The 22,911-nt window shown below is 45.0% G+C and overlaps 1 non-coding gene and 1 pseudogene across 2 annotated transcripts; both read right to left on the reverse strand.

Moving 5' to 3' along the window:
* Positions 1 to 12,603: 12,603 nt before the first annotated feature.
* Positions 12,604 to 15,589, reverse strand: LOC125523855 (uncharacterized). The gene is made up of 2 exons (XR_015611372.1): positions 14,296 to 15,589; positions 12,604 to 13,162 (listed from the first exon to the last, which is right to left on the reverse strand). It is a non-coding gene; the product is annotated as an uncharacterized LOC125523855 (transcript).
* Positions 15,590 to 17,690: 2,101 nt separating this feature from the next.
* Positions 17,691 to 21,563, reverse strand: LOC125518242 (uncharacterized; annotated as a pseudogene). Its single transcript, XR_015610507.1, has 2 exons — positions 20,503 to 21,563; positions 17,691 to 19,572 (listed from the first exon to the last, which is right to left on the reverse strand). The product of XR_015610507.1 is annotated as an uncharacterized LOC125518242 (transcript).
* Between the last annotated feature and the right edge of the window lie 1,348 nt (positions 21,564 to 22,911).

Raw genomic sequence — 22,911 nt, forward strand, 5'->3', positions numbered from 1 at the left:
CAGTTGTGCCTCGCCCGAGGTGGAACCCACGCTGCTTCTCGACGTGGATGGGACAGTGCTATCCAATGTTGGATCATCTGCTAGCTGCTGCCACTGCTGAGACCCTCTTTCTTGGCTAAGTGAGTCGATCTTCTGCTACTGCCGCTGGAATTGGAGTGCCAACTCCGCGTGCTTTGATTCTAGCCCTTTAATGAGTTATGCCTTCCTGCTTCCTCTACTCCTCCTCCAGCTTCCTCTTCTTCTCCTCCTCCATCTTCCTTCTTGCACGACTGCTACCTCTTGAGCATTGCGTTGGTTTTTTCCTTGAAGAGCAAAGGGTGATGCAGCAAAGTAGCGTAAGTATTTTCCTCAGTTTTTGAGAACAAAGGTATCAATCCAGTAGGAGACCACACACAAGTCGCCTCATACCTACACAAACAAAAAAGAACCTTGCAACCAACGCGATAAAGGGGTTGTCAATCCCTTCACGGCCACTTGCAAAAGTGAGATCTGATAGAGATAATAAGATAAATATTTTTTGGTATTTTTATGATTGCAAAATAAAACAGATTGGAAACTTGCATGATGGAAAATAGACCCGGGGGCCATAGGTTTCACTAGTGGCTTCTCTCAAGATAGCATAAGTATTACGGTGGGTGAACAAATTACTATCGAGCAATTCATAGAAAAGTGCATAGTTATGAGAATATCAAGGCATGATCATGTATATAGGCATCACGTCCGTGACAAGTAGACCGAAACGATTTTGCATCTACTACTATTACTCCACACATCGACCGCTATCCAACATGCATCTGGAGTATTAAGTTCATAAGAACAGAGTGACGCATTAGGCAAGATGACATGATGTAGAGGGATAAACTCAAACAATATGATATAAACCCCATCTTTTTATCCTCGATGACAACAATACAATACGTGCCTTGCTGCCCCTGCTGTCACTGGGAAAGGACACCGCAAGATTGAACCCAAAGCTAAGCACTTCTCCCATTGCAAGAAAGATCAATCTAGTAGGCCAAACCAAACTGATAATTCGAAGAGACTTGCAAAGATAACAAGTCATACATAAAAGAATTTAGAGGAGATTCAAATATTGTTCATAGATAATCTTGATCATAAACCTACAATTCATCGGATCTCGACAAACACACTGCAAAAAGAATTACATCGAATAGATCTCCAAGAAAATCGAGGAGAACTTTGTATTGAGATCCAAAGAGAGAGAAGAAGCCATCTAGCTAATAACTACGGACCCAAAGGTCAGTAGTAAACTACTCACACATCATCGGAGAGGCTATGGTGTTGATGTAGAAGCCCTCCGTGATCGATTCCCCCTCTGGTGGAGCACCGAAAAAGGCCCCAAGATGGGATCTCACGGGTATAGAAGGTTGCGGCGGTGGAAATAGGGTTTCGTGGTGCTCTCGGATGTTTTCGGGGTATATGAGTATATATAGGCGAAAGAAGTCGGTCAGGGGAGCCACGAGGGGCCACGAGGGTGGGGGCACGCCTACCCCCTGGGTGCGCCCTCCTACCTCGTGGCCTCCTCGTTCCTTTCTTGACGTCCACTCCAAGTCTCCTGGATTGCGTTTGTTCCAAAAATCACTCTCCCAAAGGTTTCATTCCGTTTGGATTCTGTTTGATATTCCTTTTCTGCGAAACACTGAAATAGGCAAAAACAACAACAATTTGCACTGGGCCTTTGGTTAGTAGGTTAGTCCCAAAAATAATATAAAAGTGTATAATAAAGCCCATTAAACATCTAAAACAGATAATATAATAGCATGGAACAATCAAAAATTATAGATACGTTGGAGATGTATCAACGACTTCTGCAGTCGGCGTTCCAGTCCGCAACCCCTCATACCACAGAACAACGCCTTTGCCTCATGTTCTTCCCGGGTGTTCATGATTTCCCAGGGCACGCGTAAGCTCGTCGTTCTCTCTGTTGGGCGTGAACACCCCCGTTCGGGCCTCTTCTATTGCAACAAGTAACTTGTCCTTGGCTCCTTTAAGACTTGCCTTCTTCAAAACCTTGCCTGTCTTCGGGTCCAACGCCCCCCATGCGCATAGAACCAAGTCCCGCACCTGGGGGGCAGCTCTTAGTAACTGGAATGATCGCTGCATCCACCATCTCTTGCTTAGACTTATCCCACTTAGGCATTGCCACCGCGTAGCCACCTGGCCCCACTTATGGAACTGCTCCTTTTTTGCGGCATTGGCCTTGTTTACTCTCGACCGTTCCATAGATAATTTCAATTCCTTGAATTTCACGAAATCAGGCCAGTGATCTCTTTGCTTCTCCAGTGTTCCCTTGAATTCTGGAGTCTTCTTTCTTCCTTTGACGTACTTGGCACATATAGTTTTCTTGTGGTTGTTGAATGCAATTGCCATCTTTCTAAGAGCAGTGACCTTCACTTTCTGCACATCTGCATCTTTGAAATGATCTGGTAGGGTGAAATGTTCCATGAGAGATTCCCAAAGTAGATCTTTTGCTCTGCCGTCGACCCAAGTAAAATCTGGACGTTGCTTTGCTGTCTTTTTCCATTCTTGCGTGGAGATCGGGAGTTGGTCCTTCACAAGAACTCCGCACCGACGAACGAACTTGTTCGCAATGTTCTTAGGCATGAGTGGTTCGCCATCAGTTTTGATGGCTTCGATGTTGTACTTTACGCCCTGCTTCAACTTTTTGGTCGGGCCTCGCACTGTCCTGTTGCCTGTAGAAGATTTGCTCGATCCAGAGGGCTGAAAGAAGAAAGATCGAATCGTTAATATATCTTCAAACCATTTAAAACATGTGATGATCACCAGATGCCTGCTTATATAAATATACCTCGCCGGTCTCTGTTATTTCAAGATCAACATTTTCTTCGTCATCATAATCATAGTTCTGGACTTCATCAATTCGGTCGTCACGATCGATATCATATCACCCTCCCCGGTATTGTTCAGATATTGGGATCCATCATCTTCTTCATTCCGATCATCTAGCCGGCCAGGGGAGCGTATGATCTTGAACAGGGCCTCTTCTCCTTCTCTGCCGGTATTGTCCGTCATAGCTTTTATTTAACTAATCCAGAAGAAATAATAAACAATTTAGTATTCAAATTACAGTGCCTGCATGCAATCAATAAGGAAAAACTGAATCATAGTACATAATATGCATCATCGAATATAATCTTGAATACATCGTCTCAAATATTATCAAATAATATATATAATCTCGGATACATCGTCTCGAATATTATATATCGAATACATCACTAGCTAGCTAGCTAATAAAGATTGAATACTACAGAATAATCTAGTTCACTCGCGGTTCCTGAGGCGCGGGCGGTGGACACCCAAAGAGAAGGAACCATCACAGGATCATAGCTCGGGTGAGATCCCCGAAGAACCTGTCAGGTATTAGAGAACCCGACGTCCATAGCAGCCATGTAGCAACGGATGTGCTCGTCCTCCTCCCTGACACGGCGACGTACCACCTCCGGTGGGGCCGGCTCCCTCTGCACCGAAAGTGGCCCACGCGAACGCCACCAAAGGAGCTCAGGGTCGACAACGGGACCCGAGGCCGGGTTCCTCACCAAGCGGCGCGCCCTGAAGGTAGCACCTCCCAGTGCCAGCCCGGCGGAGCCCAGTCGCAGACATGGGTCCTCTGAAGCAGGACATCGTCGCGAACGGGTCGATGGCGAGGATGCGGGCCGGGCATCGTCGAGAACAAATACTATATACAAACGTAACATTTTTTAAATGATTGGATTGTGATTTCTTATATAAAAATTTTAAAAATGGTATCGTTGCATGCATATGTCAAAATTCTATATGCAAATTAAGATATCTAATTCATCGAACTAAAAGTATCTAATTAATTAATTCATCTAAAACCTTTGTATAAAATACAGAAAAACAAAAAAACCTAAAAACTAAAAACAGAAAAACATCTATAGCTAAGGCATCTACAACATCTAGTGCAAAAGATGACGAAATTTTGCGTGTGTGTGTGTGTGCGTATGTGTGTGTGCACCTATGACGGCGCGATGGCTTCGATTGGAGGGAGGAGAGGGGCTCACAACACGGGCGAGGTCGAGGCGATGGTGACAGCGAGGTCCAGGCGACAGCGATGGCGAGGCGAGGTCCAAGGCGACGGCGACGGCGAGGCGAGGGGAGGGCGATGAGCCGGTGCGTCGACGGGGGCAGCGCGGAGTCGACGGGGACGAGGGCGGCGACGGCGACGGCGCGCGACGGGGGGCGGCGACCGGGTCGAAGAAGCAGAGGAGAAGAAACTGAAATTTTCGTAATTGTTGTATATATAGGGATGAACTTTAGTACCGGTTGGAGCCACCAACCGGTACTAAAGGTCAAATTTTGCCAGGCCAAGCGACGGGAATGGCACCCCTTTAGTACCGGGTGGTGGCTCCAACCGGTACTAAAGACCCCCCCCCCCTTTAGTACCGGTTGCAACCACGACCCGGTACTAAAGGGAGATGCGCTGGCGCAGGTGCGGTGTGGCAAGTTTAGTCCCACCTCGCTAGTTGAGGAGCCCCAAGACTTGTTTATAAGCCCCGGCGAGGGCATTGAGCTCCTCTCTAATGCAGGCCTTCTGGGTCTAACTCTCCTACTCTGCCCTGTGGGGCCTACTGGGCTTGCGTGCCTGCATCCTGCCCCAACTACAGGTTGGGTTTCTAGTCGTATGCAGGCCGCTGTGGCCCAGTAGGTGGGCTTTTCTATTTAGTTTTTTCTATTTTCTACTTTATTTAAATTCTTTTTTTATTTCCGAGTTGTTTTTTGTTGTATTTAGAGTTTCTTTGTGAATATTTTTGCTTCAGGTACAAAAAATTACAAACTTTCTGTTAGTGCCAGTAGTTTTCAAATTTGAATAGTTTAAATTTGAATTATTTGAAATTTGTATGAATCACTAGTTTGTGAATAACTTAACTTTAAAAATAGATTTTTTTAGTGATTCTTTTTTATTATGTTTAATATTAGTGTGTTTTATCATTATATTCAATTTGGTAATACTTAGATTATTTAAAAAATGAAATGCCTTTGTAACAGATGAGTTTTCGTCTGAAACCCTGATACTTCGAAAGAGATTGTCCATTTTGTACACGAAGTGCCTCCAGTTTTTGTCGTAACCCTCTCTACTTTTTTGCACATGCTACATGAGTCAAATGATGATATCATGCCAACTTTCAACCTTTTCAGAGTTCATTTATAGTGCTTTTCAATTTCAGGGTCATTTAGCTCAAAAAAATCAGTAAATGCATGAAAAATAGCAAATGATGTCAGAAAGGTACACGTTTGTCCGAAGCACAAAAATACACGTTTCAAGTGCCAAAACACATAAGCACCCTAACTATTAAAAACATATACAAGTCTAGAAACTCACTAGAGAAGAAAGTGATGACAGTGAAGCCGATCACATCCCAGAGTGGGATCTTTGGGTGTGAAACTTTTTCTTCACGTGTGTCCCTTTGCGTCGTAACCATGGACAATCTTCATCCTTTAACTGGATGCTCGGGTGAATATTCACTCCAAATGGAGCAATTTCATCAAACTTTTCACATTCTTCTGATATGTCTGTCTTGTCATCCACCCCTACGATGTTTCTTTTTCCTAAAAGAACTATGTGGCGCTTTGACTCATCGTATGATGTATTCGTTTCCTTATCTTTTCTTTTTCTCGGCTTGGTAGACATGTCCTTCACATAGAAAACTTGCGTCACATCATTGGCTAGGATGAATGGTTCGTTTGCGTACACAAGATTGTTGATATCCACTGTTGTCATTCCGTACTGCGGGTCTTCCATTACCCCGCCTCGTGTCATATTGACCTATTTGCACCGAAACAAAGGGACGTTCAAACCACGTCCATAGTCAAGTTTCCATATGTCCTGTATGTAACCATAATATGTGTCCTTTCCTGTCTTGGTTGCTGCATCAAAGCGGACAACACTGTTTTGGTTGGTGATCTTCTTATCTTGGGCGATCGTGTAAAATGTATTCCCATTTATCTCATACCCTTTGAAAGTCATTATATTCGAAGATGGTAACTTGGACAACAAGTACATGTCATCTTCAATAGCGGCGTCATGCATGGCACGTGTCTGCAACCAACCGGGGAAAGTCCCCGTTTGTTCACGTGTAATCCAGTCGTGAGACTGCTCCGGGTGTTTGGAGCATAGAAAATTCTTGTGTTCCTCCATATACGAAGCCACCAAGACGGAATTCTATAGAACTGTGTAGTGTGCTTGAGTGAGAGAATGCCCGTCCATACATATTATTTGATTCCCTCCTAGCATGCCTTTTCCACTCAGTCTGCTCTTATGCTGCGATTCAGGAACACCAATCGGCTTAAGGTCAGATATAAAGTCTATACGAAACTCAATGACCTCCTCATTTTCATGTCCTTTGGAGATGCTTCCTTCTGGCCTAGCACGGCTATGAACATATTTCTTTAAGACTCCCATGATCCTCTCAAAGGGGAACATATTGTGTAGAAATACAGGACCCAAAACGTTAATCTCTTCGCATAGGTGAACTAGGACGTGTGTCATGATGTTGAAGAAGGATGGTGGGAACACAAACTCAAAACTGACAAGACATTGCACCGAATCATTCTCTAACATTGGTATGATTTCCGGATCAATTACCTTCTGAGAGATTGCATTGAGGAATGCACATAGCTTCACAATGTCTAATCGAACGTTTTCCGGTAGAAGCCCCCTCAATGCAACCGGAAGCAGTTGCGTCATAATCACGTGGCAGTCATGAGACTTTAGGTTCTGAAACTTTTTATCTTCCATATGTATTATTTCCTTTATATTAGATGAGAAGCCATACGGTACCTTTATACTAAGCAGGCATTTGATGTCTACTACACAACCTTATTCTTGTAGACGTTGTTGGGCCTTCAAGTGCAGAGGTTTGTAGGACAATAGCAAATTTCCCTCAAGTGGATGACCTAAGGTTTATCAATCCGTAGGAGGCGTAGGATGAAGATGGTCTCTCTCAAGCAACCCTGCAACCAAATAACAAAGAGTCTCTTGTGTCCCCAACACACCCAATACAATGGTAAATTTTATAGGTGCACTAGTTCGGCGAAGAGATGGTGATACAAGTGGTATATGGATAGTAGATAAAGGTTTTTGTAATCTGAAAATATAAAAACAGAAAGGTAACTAATGATAAAAGTGAGCGTAAACGGCATTGCAATGCTAGGAAACAAGGCCTAGGGTTCATACTTTCACTAGTGCAAGTCCTCTCAACAATAATAACATAATTGGATCACATAACTACCCCTCAACATGCAACAAAGAGTCACTCCAAAGTCACTAATAGCGGAGAACAAACGAAGAGATTATGGTAGGGTACGAAACCACCTCAAAGTTATTCTTTCCAATCAATCAGTTGGGCTATTCCTATAAGTGTCACAAACAGCCCTAGAGTTCGTACTAGAATAACACCTTAAGACACAAATCAACCAAAACCCTAATGTCACCTAGGTACTCCAATGTCACCTCAAGTATCCGTGGGTATGATTATACGACATGCATCACACAATCTCAGATTCATCTATTCAACCAACACATAGGACCTCAAAGAGTGCCCCAAAGTTTCTACCGGAGAATCACGACGAAAACATGTGCCAACCCCTACGCATAGGTTCATGGGCGGAACCCGCAAGTTGATCACCAAAACATACATCAAGTGAATCACGTGATATCCCATTGTCACCACAGATACGCACGGCAAGACATACATCAAGTGTTCTCACATCTTTAAAGACTCAATCCGATAAGATAACTTCAAAGGGGAAACTCAATCCATTACAAGAGAGTAGAGGGGGGAGAAAACATCATAGGATCCAAATATAATAGCAAAGCTCGCGATACATCAAGATTGTAACACCTCAAGAACACGAGAGAGAGAGAGATCAAACACATAGCTACTGGTACATACCCTCATCCCCGAGGGAGAACTACTCCCTCCTCGTCATGGAGAGCACCGGGATGATGAAGATGGCCACCGGAGAGGGATTACCCCCTCCGGCAGGGTGCCGGAACGGGTCTAGATTGGTTTTCGGTGGCTATGGAGGCTTCTAGCGGCGGAACTCCCGATCTATTGTGCTCCCGGATGTTTTTAGGGTATATGGATATATATATAGGAGGAAGAAGTACGTCAGGGGAGCCACGAGGGGCCCACGAGGATGGAGGGCGCGCCCAGGGGGGTGGGCGCACCCCCTACCTCGTGGCTTCCTCGAGGCTTCCTCGACGTGGACTCCAAGTCTCTCGGGTTGCTTTCCTTCCAAAAATAAGTTCCGTGAAGTTTCAGGTCAATTGGACTCCGTTTGATTTTCCTTTTCTGCGATATTTTAAAACAAGGAAAAAACAAAAACTGGCACTAGGCTCTGGGTTACTAGGTTAGTCCCAAAAATCATATAAAATAGTATATAAATGCATATAAAACATCCAAGGTTGATAATATAATAGCATGGAACAACCAAAAATTATAGATACGTTGGAGACGTATCAACATTCAAAGAAGATTTCCTTCTCTTTTTTTTGGTAAGAGCGTACCTGGCATGACCCTGATGTATGCCGTCTTTTCCATGCATATGTTGCTGGTCCTCCCGTGCCTGCGGTGTATCTTTTGTCTTTCCATACACACCCAAGAAGCCAAGCAGGGTCACTCAAAGATTATTTGTCACGTGCATCATGTCGATTGCAGAGCGGACCTCTAGGTCTTTCCAATAGGGCAGGTCCCAAAATATAGATTTCTTCTTCCACATGGGTGTGTGTCCGTCAGTGTCATTCAGAACAGGTTGTCCGCCAGGACCCTTTTCAAAGATTACCTTCAAATCCTTGACCATATCATATACATCAGCACCAGTACGGTGGCGAGGCTTCGTCCGGTGATCCGCCTCACCTTTGAAATGCTTCCCTTTCTTTTTTACGAGATGCCTGCTCGGAAGAAATCGACCATGTCCCAGGTACACATTCTTCTTACAATTATTCAAATATATATTGTCGGTATCATCCAAACAGTGTGTGCATGCGCGGTATCCCTTGTTTGTCTGTCCTAAAAGGTTACTAAGAGCAGGCCAATCATTGATGGTCATGAACAACAACGCCTTTAGGTCAAATTCTTCCTGTCTGTGCTCATCCCACGCACATACACCTGTTCTATTCCACAGCTGTAATAGTTTTTCAACTAATGGCCTTAGGTACACATCAATGTCGTTGCCGGGTTGCTTAGGTCCTTGTATGAGCACTGGCATCATAATGAACTTTCGCTTCATACACAACCAAGGAGGAAGGTTATACATACATAGAGTCACATGCCATGTGATATGGTTGCTGCTCTGCTCCCCAAAAGGATTAATGCCATCTGCGCTTAGACGAAGCCATACGTTCCTTGCGTCACCTGCAAACTCCTTCCTGTACTTTCTCTCGATTTTTCTCCACTGCGACCCGTCAGCGGGTACTCTCAACTTCCCGTCTTTCTTACAGTCTTATCTGCGCCATCGCATCGCCTTGTCATGCTCTTTGTTTAGGAACAAACGTTTCAATCGTGGTATTATAGGAGCATACCACATCACCCTGGCAGGAATCTGCTTCTTCAGGGAACGCTCGCCCTCGACATCACCAGGGTCATCACAGTTGATCTTATAGCGCAATGCACCGCATACCGGACACACGTTGAAATCTCTTACTCAACGCGGTAGAGGATGCAGTCATTAGGGCATGCATGTATGTTCTGCACCTCTAACCCTAGAGTGCAGACATCCTTCTTTGCTTCGTACGTACTCTCGGGCAATCCGTTGTCCTTTGGAAGCATCTTCTTTAACATTACCAACAACTTTCCAAAATCCCTTATCATATACACCATTCTCTGCCTTCCATTGCAGCAATTCCAGTGTGGTGCCCAGCTTTTTCTTATCAGCTTCGCAATTCAGGTACAACAGTTTCTTGTGATCCTCTAACATGTGCTGCAACTTCTTCTTCTCCTTTTCACTTGCGCAGTTTCTCTTTGCATCGGCAATGGCCCGACCTAGATCATCAGCGGGCTCATCTAATGCCTCTTCTTCAGCTTCTTCCCGCATTGCCGGCTCAGCTTCTTCCCCCATTGTTGTACCATCGTATTCAAGGAACCCATGGCCAGGATAGCTGTCATCGTCCTCTTCTTCTTCATTGCCTTCTATCATAACCCCTCTTTCTTCGTGCTTGGTCCAAAGATTATAGTGGGGCATGAAACCGGACTCAAAAAGATGGACGTGAATGGTTTTTAACTTAGAGTAATTCCGACCATTCTTACAGCCAGCACATGGACAAGGCATAAAACCATCCGCCCGCTTGTTTGCCTCAGCCCCAAGCAGAAAAGTATGCACGCCATCAACGAACTGGGGAGAGCATCGGTCATCGTACATCCATTGCCGGCTCATCTTCAATACACAACACCGAAAAGATCAAATTAATACAAGTTCATACAACACTTATTCTCATAAAACAAACATACAAATAAATCTCTAGCTAAAGCATTTAAATGCAACAACAAATACAATCAAGATCGCAACTAAGATAACAATTGATCCAACAACATAATGATACCAAGCCTCACTATCAATGGCATATTTTCTAATCTTTCTAATCTTCAAGCGCATTTTCTCCATCTTGATTTTGTGATCATCGACAACATCGGCAACATGCAACTCCAATTCCATCTTCTCCCCCTCAATTATTTTCATTTTTTCTTTCAAATACTCGTTTTCTCTTTCAACTAAATTTAACCTCTCGACAACAGGGTCGGTTGGAATTTCCGGTTCACATATCTCCTAGATAAAAATATCTATGTCAACTTGATGGGCATAATTTGTCATAAACACGAAATGCAACAAATAGTTATAAAAGAGAATATACCACATTTGAATCATAACCCGGATGAGGGCCGACGGGGACGGATATCAAAACCATGGCACTATGAATAACAAACAACGTACGAGTAAGATAATTATACAAGTAACTATATATCTAAATCACACAAACATGATTTTTTATATAAAAAATATAAGAACAAGAGGCTCACCACAAGGTGGTGCCGGCGACGGGACGGTGCGGACGATCGACAGTGGTTAGGACGGAGACGGGAAGGCACTAAGTAAACCACACCTACATGTGCAAACTAAGAGTTATTTTGAGCTCAAATTCCATATAAATCAAATAAACTACCACATATAATTCCTCCCAAATTACTAAAAACCCACAAATTAATCACTATATAAAGCATTGCAAGAGCTAATCTAGCAATGAGAGATGGAAAGGACAAAGTTGCTTACCTTTGTGATCATTTGAATGGATGGGGGCCTTCAAATCTTTACAAAATTTGGGCAAAATGTGTGATGAGCTCGAGGAAGAGGGGAAAGAACACAGAGGAGAGGGGAAAAGGGAAAAACAGACGAGCTCGATCGCGTGTGGACGAAGGGTTTATATAGGACGACCTTTAGTACCGATTCATGTCACGAACCGGTACTAAAGGTGTTGGAGGGGCCCCAGACTGACAACATCCTGCCACCACTCTCTTTAGCACCGGTTCATGGCACGAAACGGTGCTAAAGGTTCGCCACGAACCGGTACTAATGAGAGCAGCCCGCCTAGCCGTTGAAACCGGCACTAATGGTCACATTAGTGCCGGCTTAAATACAAACTGGGACTAATGAGCTGAACATTAGGCCCTTTTTCTACTAGTGAGTTGAGATTGAGAGTTCGGTTAGGTTCGTGTTTTTTTTTGAACTCCACAAATTGAAGGAGTTAGTGTTTGAGGAGTTAAATTTTAGAAGTACGGTTAGAGACGGCCTAACATGTCAGTATTTTGTGCCATGTGGGCCTCACGACTTGGTCCGACCAGTCAAAAACTTGCTCAAACTTAAGCAACTACTATGTCAATAATCTTTTTGGCTAAATTTCAGTACAATATCAATGGTATTTGTTACAAAAACATAATGTGGTGGTTTACTTTCCTCACTTAGATTGAAGATTGTAGGGTTGGGTTGGAGAGAACCTTCGAGCTATTTCAATGGTGGAAAACTCATATTGAGAAGTCACTTTCTTGTGGAGAAGAAGGGGCCCTTGAAAACTTTTAAAAGCGTATTTTGATCTAATATTAGATAATTGCCCATGCTTGTGGTTCTTCATCCACCTGAAGAGTGTAGTTGCAAGAATGCAATATCATGGCACGCTTCAGTCCACCCTTGATGCTTTGCTGTAAGCAGACTCACCATTCGTCTTATTGATTGCAACTTCTATCTAAATTGTGATGATGTTGGACAAACGAGCAAACTCAAGATTTGCTCCAATCGTTTCCAGAACTTCCATGGTTTTCATTGTGAGAGGGGTTGTGGCCTTTCAACTGTGGGTATGTGTGATTCACCATCGAAATGATGATTTAGTCCGTGTCCCCTTTGACCTGCGCCGCATCCGCCAATCGCCATAGCTCAACCGGAGGGATAAAAATCGGTGAAGCTGGCGTCTGACAGAAATTTTGTAGTATGATTTTCTCGATATGGATTGTCGCACATTTTTGCAAGTACATGTGCAGCAAAGAGAAGATATGTTCAGAACAGGTAGACTTTGGGTATAGCATACACACTAGAATCAAACATCACCAAAAGCAAATTATTTTCGGGGTAATTGAAACATCAAAACTTCAGTTCGAACCAAGACAGACATTCATTTGTAAATACTATGAGCGATGTTCGGTCCTCCAAAACCAAGAAGGAAGACACTACTGTGGCGGGCTGTCACGGCCAATATAGCTTGCTTGCCGGAAGTCACCTAGCTGGGCCACTGCCTGAATACATTAGTAAAGCGATTCTCTGGTTTTGCTTGCGGTATAGGCAGTGAAAGCTGCACATAGTCAGGCGGTGAACACATAATAAGATAGTAGCCTAATCTTTTGTGAGGCTTAAAAGCACAGCGTAAATAGCACAAGAAGGAAGGTTAATGCAACAGACATCCATTGCATGCTTCTTGTTCTTCAGTAGCTCAAAGAGACAGTGTCTTCTCACAGCTGCAAATTGTTGTCGAACTGCAAATAATTGCATTTATTCTCCTTAACATGCCATCGCACTTGTGGGTCCTTTGTCATCAGCATTATTCTCTGGACAAGTCCTGATTATAGAGGGGAAGTGTGCTTAGATATGACAACTAAAAAAATGTATTAAAGCCTCTCTCTTTTTCATAAAAAGAAAGAAATGTATTCGACTGAAAATACTAATTGGAATGAGGATTTTAACTTGTGACAATACAAACTTTTTCACGAATACTTGTAGGCAATAAACACATCTACTTTTGGAGGGTCGCTAAAGTCATTATGCCAAACAGGCGAGCATCGAATTTGATTGAAACGCTCAAATTTGACCTTCATTTGCGAAACAACACAAACATGTTTCTAAAGTTATCTGACCATGAAACATGTATTTGCAGCTCAAGACCAGAAATATTACTGGGCATAAGCATTACCACGGCATCTGAATTCATATAGGTTATCAGAACTATTTTGTAAATAAAACGTGACATTCCCAACTGTCCGAACACAAATTTAACATGCTACCTCATGCACCCTAGCTGAACCGAGTCTCACCAGCCAAAAGGAGTAAAATACATAGAACCACCACATTCGTGTCACACTGCAAATCCAACAAAATTTGGAATAGGAGGTGCAGAGTGCCATTCTTTTAATAGATAGTGGTGCTTGGTGCTACTAATGTCACAACACTAGGTTCTGTATGCAATTTGACGAGTGCATCTCACCACAAAGCAACCAACTAAAGGAATGAACCGGCAATGAGAAGAATGTGAGCATGCTGAAGGACCCTAGCAGAAGCAAACGGTTTAACAAGTAACTAAAAATGATGAAAAAAATATGTAAGAAAAAATCGCTCAAGGGAAAGTAGCAAACACATGTCCAAATCCAGATTAATGTGTGCATACTGCAATGCTAATTACTATTTCTGTATGATACTCAAATTGATGACAGTCATATTCACAAGACGAGAAACAGATACTTCTTGCACACATGTACTAACCATTAGAGCAGAACCTAAATGCCGACAAGGCGACAAGCAATATGAGTGAGTATTATATAAAGGGTGGAAAGTAACTTGGTCACATCAGCGTTAATTCAGGACCGTTTGGCAAAGTAGAATGGTAACACACCCTACCAAGAAACTATCACCTGAATCATATTGCAATGTCATGTGGAAACAGAATAAGTGGTTAAACAGATTGGAGAGCAAGCTTACCACTTCAAATAGATGGTGTGGTCAAGGACGGCGGGAAATCGGCATACAGATCGCCAATTATGGCATAGGGACCAGTCTGACAGAACCACTCAATCTGGAAAGTCTGGAGATTCAGTGAAAAATAGTCTACTATTGGCCTGTCGTCTTCCGGATACCCAGTTAGGAGCAAGTATCCACCCACGCTATAGCTATGATTTTCCGGCAAAGCGATCACGGACTTGTACTGCCACTGGTTTGCGCCATTCCCATCCTTTGACTGTTCGGCATACAGGAGATGATATGCATCACGTTTAATTTGATGCGAGATAGTAAGAATCCCAAACCTTCCTCCTCCTGCCTCCACAATGACCATGTCCGGCATATAAGGGCCAGATGAAGGTGGGAGGTCAACAGTGGAGAACTCCATGCTGCCCGTGTCAAGCATAAGCATGCTGCCAGCCTCATAAATCTGGCCAACAGAAGCATCGATGGGCGTAGTAGCGGCGTGATACCACCGCGCATCCAAGCACATCAAATGTGATCGGATCAGCGAGCCATCTTCCAGCGCAGGAAGAGAAGACGAAGAGGACGAGCTTGGTTATGGACCGCACCAAGCACATAACTCTGAAGTCTCTGAATGATGAGTCCTCATCGTCGCCAGGAGGAGCGAAGAAGGTCTCGCATTCCACGGTGTCCGGCGGATGGACTTGACTGGCTAGATGGTCGGGGAGGACAGGTGGCAGGAGGTAGCGGTGGTGCAGGGGGTCGCAGACGGCGAATTCCTTGACCAGATCGCTGGGGTTGTAATTGTGGTTGGTCCCTTGGAGGGCGGGGGAGAAAAGGGCGCGGCCGTCGCGGACCTCACGGAGGCACCAGCGGTCGCGGGACGGGGGGAGGAAGGAGCAGGAGAAGTCGGCGTCGGCGGAAGGGTGGGGCGGCTGGGCGGGGGTGAGGCCGCCGCAGAGGATGCCGAGGAGGGGCGGCGGGTGGATGGCGCGAAATCGGCGGAGGAAGGGGTGGGCGGCGACGACGCGGCGGAAGGAGACGCACGCCGCGGAGGCTCGGGCGAGGTCGGCGGCCGCGGGGAGGCGGAGGAAGATCTCCTCCAGAAGTTCATCCGCGATCGCCATTAGGGCCGGTGGAGGATGGCGATGAGATCTGGGCACGACCCAAAGGAAGAAACAATTTTTGGTTGGATACAAGTTGGAGATCAGAGAAGAAAAATCAGCAAGCATGCGAGATCTGCAAGGATCAGGGGGTGGGGAATGGAAGCAAATGAGGTGACTGAAGCAAGCTTCAACAAGACCTCCACTATCTTCCTGGTCTTTTTCTACCCACGTCCCTCTATCTTTTTTATTCTTGTTGGGTTTTTTCTAGTCTTATTAATCGATGCCGCACAAAATAAAAACCAAAGTAAATAGAGTAATCTAAAATAATCTAAATCAAATTGATACTTCTGCAAAATCATATCTTGCATTAACTCGATCTAATCAAACCAAATCGTATCAAAATCTTAATAGATCAAAATTATCATTGTCTTACCTACCCATATCCAAATCAAATATTACCAAAAACTTAATGAAATCAAATCAAATATTACCAAAATTATCATGCTCACTTCAGTGTTTATAGTCGTCGCTAGGTGGTCTACAGATTTGGATGTATTTTTTGTTATTTCTGGTGTTTGTTCTACTGCCATGATTGAAAATGAATAGATTGGAAGTTTTCTCACAAAAAATATATTGATTAGATAGTGTGACTAGGTGACCCAACTGTCCAAGCAACACTAATAACAAGTAAACGAGCTACGACCACACTAAGCACAATACAATAGAGATGATGGAAATAATCGACAGGCAAGTTTAAGGAGACAAAGTTTTTTAGGGTAGAGAGGGTTGGACACTAAGAGCAACTCTAGCAGAATTTTCATATGTGGTAGTGTGCTTCATATGGATATGAAGGTCGCGGTGACTGTGCACAAAAACGGAGTCACCATAATATGGTCTCCATATCTTTTCTTTTCTGTTATTTTTGTTGCGTCAACTCTATAATCACACACTTGGTTTAAGGTATTTAAACTCTAGTCCGAGATAACATTACATTACAAAATTGTTACATAAGGGTAGAAAAGTCAATTAACAACATTATCATATTACTAAACTAACGAATTTTTATGTTTTGGGAGAAGCACTAATTGATCCTCACGACGACAATGTGACTGCATTGCATAGGGCACATGCATATGTGACGAGTCAACTCGTCCTCGCACAACGGTGTGATGGTCTGACGACCTTGTCTTCGTCTGATTTCTGTTGACAGCCATCGAGGTCAGAGACGGCTTTTTCAAGGGGGCAAGCCCTCATATGGCGCGGTTTGTCTTGGTGAATGACACCATGTTCATGTCTCATTCCATGTTTAGGTCAAATATGCACCATCTGATGTGCTCCCTCTCTGTTGCCAAATCTACTCATTTCTCTTCATAACGGAGCCAGACAACACGGCCCCTCTCCGCCTTCAATGCCTATCCGACAACGGTGACCTTGAAGATTTCACCATGTAGCATCCATCCCATGCCTCCTTAACAATGAGGCAACAAAGAGCACAAACTGGTCTCAATGAGTTGCGTGGGCGAGCTCTATCTTGCCCATACGGGATCTGCACATAGTCGTGTTGGACATCTCACTCAATGGAGCGCATTTTGGGATTCCAATTGAGGCACTCATCTAGGTGGCGGTATCCTCTTGCGTGGCCTACGTCGCGTTGCGGCGATGCCTCTCCTCCTCCTTGGCTTTGAGGGCAGCCTCCTCCTCCGTTTGCTCCTTGTCTAGGATCCACTCCGCCTCCAAGAGCGGCACCCAATCCGAATGTGGGCCATGTGACCAGGCGATGGGGAGGAAGTGGACGTTGTGGGTGCCAGTGAGGGAATTGGAGGTTGTGGGCGGCATTGGTGAGGAAAGTGGAGACATGGAGAGAGTGGCCACGAGCAGTTGGCACATGACGGTTTTCACTAATTGGCATGCTTACTGGTGCCTTGGTCGCGGGGAGAGGAGATGGGCCATAGGTTATGCGTCGGGGGATGGACTTACAACTGGGACAAAAAACACAATTACAGACCAAGTTGCGAGCCGAAGGTGGACTTGCAATTGGGACATCAACAACAAAAAATGTGGGTCCAGTTACGAGTCGAGGTTGGACATGCAAGTGGAACGAAAACAAAACCGCGACGCAGTTGCAAATCTATGATGGGCTTGCAACTGGGATGAAAACAACTATGAGAGCTAGTTGCGCGTCGATGGTGGACATGGAACTGGCCATGGATTTTTCCTTTAAAAATTCACCGAAGAAAAAAAACCTTTTTCATAAATGAATCGGTTTAATATGTTTTTCTCGTGTGGTCGAGTAACCCAAAAAGACTAGTGGTATATTAAAAAAAATAACTTACAAGACAGGCAAGTTTAAAATTGTTGGGTTCGTGATGATTTTAGACTCATAATTATGAAAGCCTTTACAGATTATAATTGATCAAAAAACTACAAAGAAAATGATTCTGGTGGAAAAGGCAAAGAAGAAAGAACAGAGAGATTTTTTTTCTCAGGATCAAGAACAAAGAGGCTTGAAATGAAAAACAAAACTTATGTAGATGTGCCTGCACAATAAACAAAAACGAGACAAGTTTCATAAAATAATACGAGACAAGTCAAAGAAAGAAAAAAAAAAGTTGAACATAGTGGGCCACGTGCCTCTCGCTGGGCACCATGTGCGACAATAAGAAATTGGCCAGATCGCTGTGCACTCGTGCCTGTTAAAGCGAAAACATGAATCCTGCTGCTTGAATCCAACGGCTAGAAACTTAGATGTGAGGTAAGTATATTAGATCTAGATGTGAAATAGCAATCCCGATCAATGAAAAGCAAGATCAGGCTCAACCGCGCCACCGTCCACGCCAACCCCCTCACGGGATAGGCATTCCTTGGCTGGTGATTTGATCCGCTCATGCCTCTGGTGCTAATCTAGGAACTGGAATCAATTTTACCAATCTGCTTCTGTAATATCATCATTGTTCCGTCACCTGAATTATACCTACCTGCAAGAACATCCTAGCATACACATACTGGTGTGGTGACTGATGATACTGCAAGTGTTTGGTTAAATGATTTTGTTGCTGGCTTGTGTGGTTCTCCATCCACCCGAAGAGTGTAGCTGCAAGAATAGTCCCCGCTTGATGCTTTGCTGTAAGCAGACTAGCCATTCGTTTTACTGATTGCAACTCTAAATTGTGATGCTGAACGAACGAAAAAACATACACATGATTTGCTGCAATGGGTTTCAGAATTTACATCATACTATAACTGTGCGTTTGTTGCCTTCAACTGTGTGACGTATTACTGATTGCAACTTCTAAACTGTGATGATGCTGGACTAACACACAATTTGCTGCAATCGGTTCCAGAACTTAGGTTTAACTGTGAGAGGGTTTGTGGTCTGTCAACTACGGGTATGTGTTGTTCACCATTGACATGTTATTTAGCATGTGCCCCCTTTGACCTGCGCTGCCATACCCGCTGGAGGGGTCGAGCATTCGTCATAGCTCAACCAACGGGACAAAGATAGGCAAAGCTGGTGTCTGACCTACAGCGACAAAGAGGAGTCCCTCGTCGGTGCAGTGGATCCTAAAGTTCTGTAATATGATTTTCTTGAAATGGATTGTCCCGCATTTTTTGCATGTACATGTGCAGTCAAGAGAAGATATGTTCAGCACAAGCAGACTTTGCGCTGCCATACCCGCTGGAGGGGTCGAGCATTCGCCATAGCTCAACCAACGGGACAAAGATAGACAAAGCTGGTGTCTGACCTACAGCGACAAAGAGGAGTCCCTCGTCGGTGCAGTGGATTCTGTAATATGATTTTCTTGAAATGGATTGTCCCGCATTTTTTGCATGTACATCTGCAGCCAAGAGAAGATATGTTCAGCACAAGCAGACTTTGGGTATACGATTCATACAATAATCAAACAACATAAAAAGCAAATAAATTTCAGGGTTATTGAAGCCGCAAAACTTTGATGTACTAGTCTTTTTTCAGACATAATATAGCGGCACAAATAGCCCAAGAAAGAAGGTGAATGCAGCGGACACCCATAGCATGCTTCCTCAGTAGCTCAAAGAGGCAGCATCTTCTCTGAAACTCCTGGAACCGCCGCTTTCACCCTTTTGAGAGATCTTACATTTATTCTGCTCAACACGGCATCAGTCACACTTGCCAGTAGTCCTTGCCATCAGCGTATTCTCTGGACAAGTCCTGGTTATGGAGGGAAGCGGTGCTTAGAAGAAAAATATTAAACTGCAAAAGACTGAAGAACTGAAAGCTTTGTCCGCATGCCTCTCTTTTTTATTAAAAAAGGAAGACATGTATTCAACTGAAAATACTAAATGGGAGTCACTAAAAGTCATTATGCCAAAAAAGGCGAGCATCCATTTTGACTGAAACGCTCAAGACCTTTATTTGCAAAACTACACAAACATGTTTCAGAAGTTATCTGAAAAAGAAACATGCCTGGAGTATTTGCAGTTCAAGACCAGAAATATTACTGGGCATAAGCATTACCATGGCATCTGAATTTATATATATGCTATCACAACCATTTCTTACTCACCTAGTAATGTACATGCAATGCAAGACAGAGGAAATATAATGTGACATTGCCAACTGACAAAACATAAATTTAACTTGCTGCGTCATGCACCCTGTGATGCTAATCAAGCTTAATACATGTCCAAATCAAGCTTAATGTGTGCATACTGTGATGCTAATCACTATTTCTGTATGACACTAAAAATGATTAGTCATATTCAAAAGATGAGCAAAAACATACTTATTTCTTATCCTGAAATTCACAGATTTCGAACTGCACAGATGTACTAATTAACCATTAGAATGGCGCCTAAACATTAAGTAATATGGGCAAGTCTTATAAAGGGTGGAAAGTAACATGGCCACATCAGTGTTAATTCAAGACTGTTAAAATAGCACATATAAACACCGACAAGCAATATGAGTGAGTAACTGAGTACTATAAAGGGTGGAAAGCAGCATGGCCACATCAGTGTTAATTCAGGACCGTTTGGCAAAGTAGAATGATAATTTACAGTCCCAAAAACTAGCACCTGCATTATCTTCCAATGTCCTATGCATGCAAAATAAGTAATTAAAGATCAAGGGCAAACTTACCACTTCAAATAGTTGGTGGGGACAAAGACGGTGGGAGACCGGCATACAGCGGGCCAATTATGAGACAATCGGTCTGACAGAACCGCTCAATCTGGAAAGTTTGTAGATTCAATGTAAAATAGTCTGCTACTTGAGTACCCCTACGTGACCCGTGTAGGAGTAAGTATCCACCAGCAGCTACACCGGCGATGCCGTAGCTTTAATTTGCCGGCAAAGAGATCACAGGCTTAGATTGCCACTGGTTCGTGCCGTTCCCATCCTTATACTGCTCTTCATACAAGAGATGACATACACTAGGCTCAGAGAGAGTAAGCATCCCAAGTCTTCCTTCTCCTGCCTCCACAATGGTCATCTCCCGCAGATAGGGGGCCAGGTCCCCCAGATAAGGGCAAGGTGGAGGCGGGAGATCAATGACGGAGAACTCCATCCTGCGAGCGTCGAGCACGAGCAAGCTGTCAGTCACATAGAGATGCCAACAGAAGCATCCGTGGGCGTAGTGGCGGGGCGCCGCCTCCAGGTCTCGAAGCACGTCGAATGTAACAGGATCAGGGAGCCATTGTCCGGCGCAGGAAGAGAAGACGAACGAATTCCATGATGTCGGGCGGATGGACTTGACCGGCGAGATGGTCGGGGACGGCGGGCAGAAGCAGGTAGCGCCCGTGCAGGGGGTCGCAGACAGCGAACTCCCTAACAAGTTCCCGGCGGTCGCAGTCGCCCCTGGTGCCCTTGAGGGCGGCGGAGAAAAGGACGCGGCCGTCGCGGCCGTCGCGGCGGCACCAGCTGTTGCTGGATGGCGGGAGAAAGGAGCACGACAAGCTGACATCGGCAAGGGTGGCTGCCGCGGCGGCGGAAGGGTGGGGCGGCTGGGCCGGGGTGAGGCCGCCGCAGATGATGCCGAGGAGAGGCGGCGGGTGGAGGGCGCGGAATCGGCGGAGGAAGGGATGGCCGACGACGACGCGGCGGAAGGAGACGCAGGCCGTGGAGGCTCGGGCGAGATCGGCGGCGGTGGGGAGGCGGAGGAAGATCTCCTCCAGGAGTTCATCTTGGAGCGGCTACGCCATTAGGGTTTGGGCAGAGGACGAGGTTGGGATTCAGATTTGATCGCAACCGAAACTAAATAAAAGCCTGACCCGAATGCAAAATCCAATCGTGGCACAATTTTTGATTGGGCCGGGGATGGGCTCGGGCCTGGCTGTCCATCCCCTAAAAAAACATTTCTCAAAAAAATCCCCTTAAAAATGTATTTTTAGAAACAACACTTAGATGTTTTCGCCACACCTTTTCTCGCACTTCGAAGTTTTTCCCTTGTTCTCACTTCTCATTGACATGGATAGTTTGTCGCCACTTTCTTATAAGTTTAATGAATTGTTCTTTCTCCCCATTGTGGTGCTTCTTCCCCACGCGTGGCAACCAACCTTTCTCGATGCACGCCATAGTGCGATGGCGCCCGCCGTCACGCACTTTTCAGGGCAAAAAACGATGGTACACTAGGAGTCGGAGGAAGCAACGCACGGTAGGGCGGTCGGGGTCGAGGAGGAGAAGAGGTGGTGCAGGGAGGAGAAAGACAGACATGAAGAAGAGGTAGGAGGTAGCCGTGGAGGAGTGAGTCGCCTGACCCGACTGGTGGGTGATTGCAAGTCCGATGGGGTAGCCCGACTCATGCGGGATCAAAGGACGGGGAATGGGAGCAACGAGTGAGAGAAGCTTCAAGTAGGCTGTGTTGAATTCATGAATGTTAAATTTTCTTCTTAAACAGTGAGTCAAATTTACAATTGAATTTTGACATGTTATATATGTTGGGGAACGTTGCAGAAAACAAAAATTTTCCTACGGTTTCACCAAGATCCATCTAGGAGTTCATCTAGCAACGAGTGATCGGATTGCATCTACATACCTTTGTAGATCACGCGCGGAAGCGTTCAAAGAACGGGGATGAGGAAGGCGTACTCGACGTGATCCAAATTATCGGAGATCCTAGCACCGAACGGACGACACCTCCGCGTTCAACACACGTACGGTCAGCGTGACGTCTCCTTCTTCTTGATCCAGCAAGGGGGAAGGAGAAGTTGAGGAAGATGGCTCCAGCAGCAGCACGACGGCGTGGTGATGATGGAGCTGCAGTACTCCGGCAGGGCTTCGCCAAGCACTATGGAGGAGGAGGAGGTGTTGGAGAGGGAGAGGGAGGCATCAAAGGCATAGATGAAAAAGCCCTCCTTCCCCCACTATATATAGGAGGGCCTAGGGGGGGGGGGGCGCCGGCCCTAGGAGATCCAATCTCCTAGGGGGGCGGCGGCCAAGGGAGGTTTCCCTCCCCTCCAAGGCACCTAGGGGTGCCTTCCACTTGTGGGACTCTTCCCCTTTGGAAACCCTAGGCGCATGGGCCTCTTGGGGCTGGTGCCCTTGGCCCAT

The sequence above is a fragment of the Triticum urartu genome, chromosome 7A, assembly GCF_056163025.1.
Source record: "Triticum urartu cultivar PI428250 chromosome 7A, HENAU_Tu73, whole genome shotgun sequence".
NCBI lineage: Eukaryota > Viridiplantae > Streptophyta > Magnoliopsida > Poales > Poaceae > Triticum > Triticum urartu.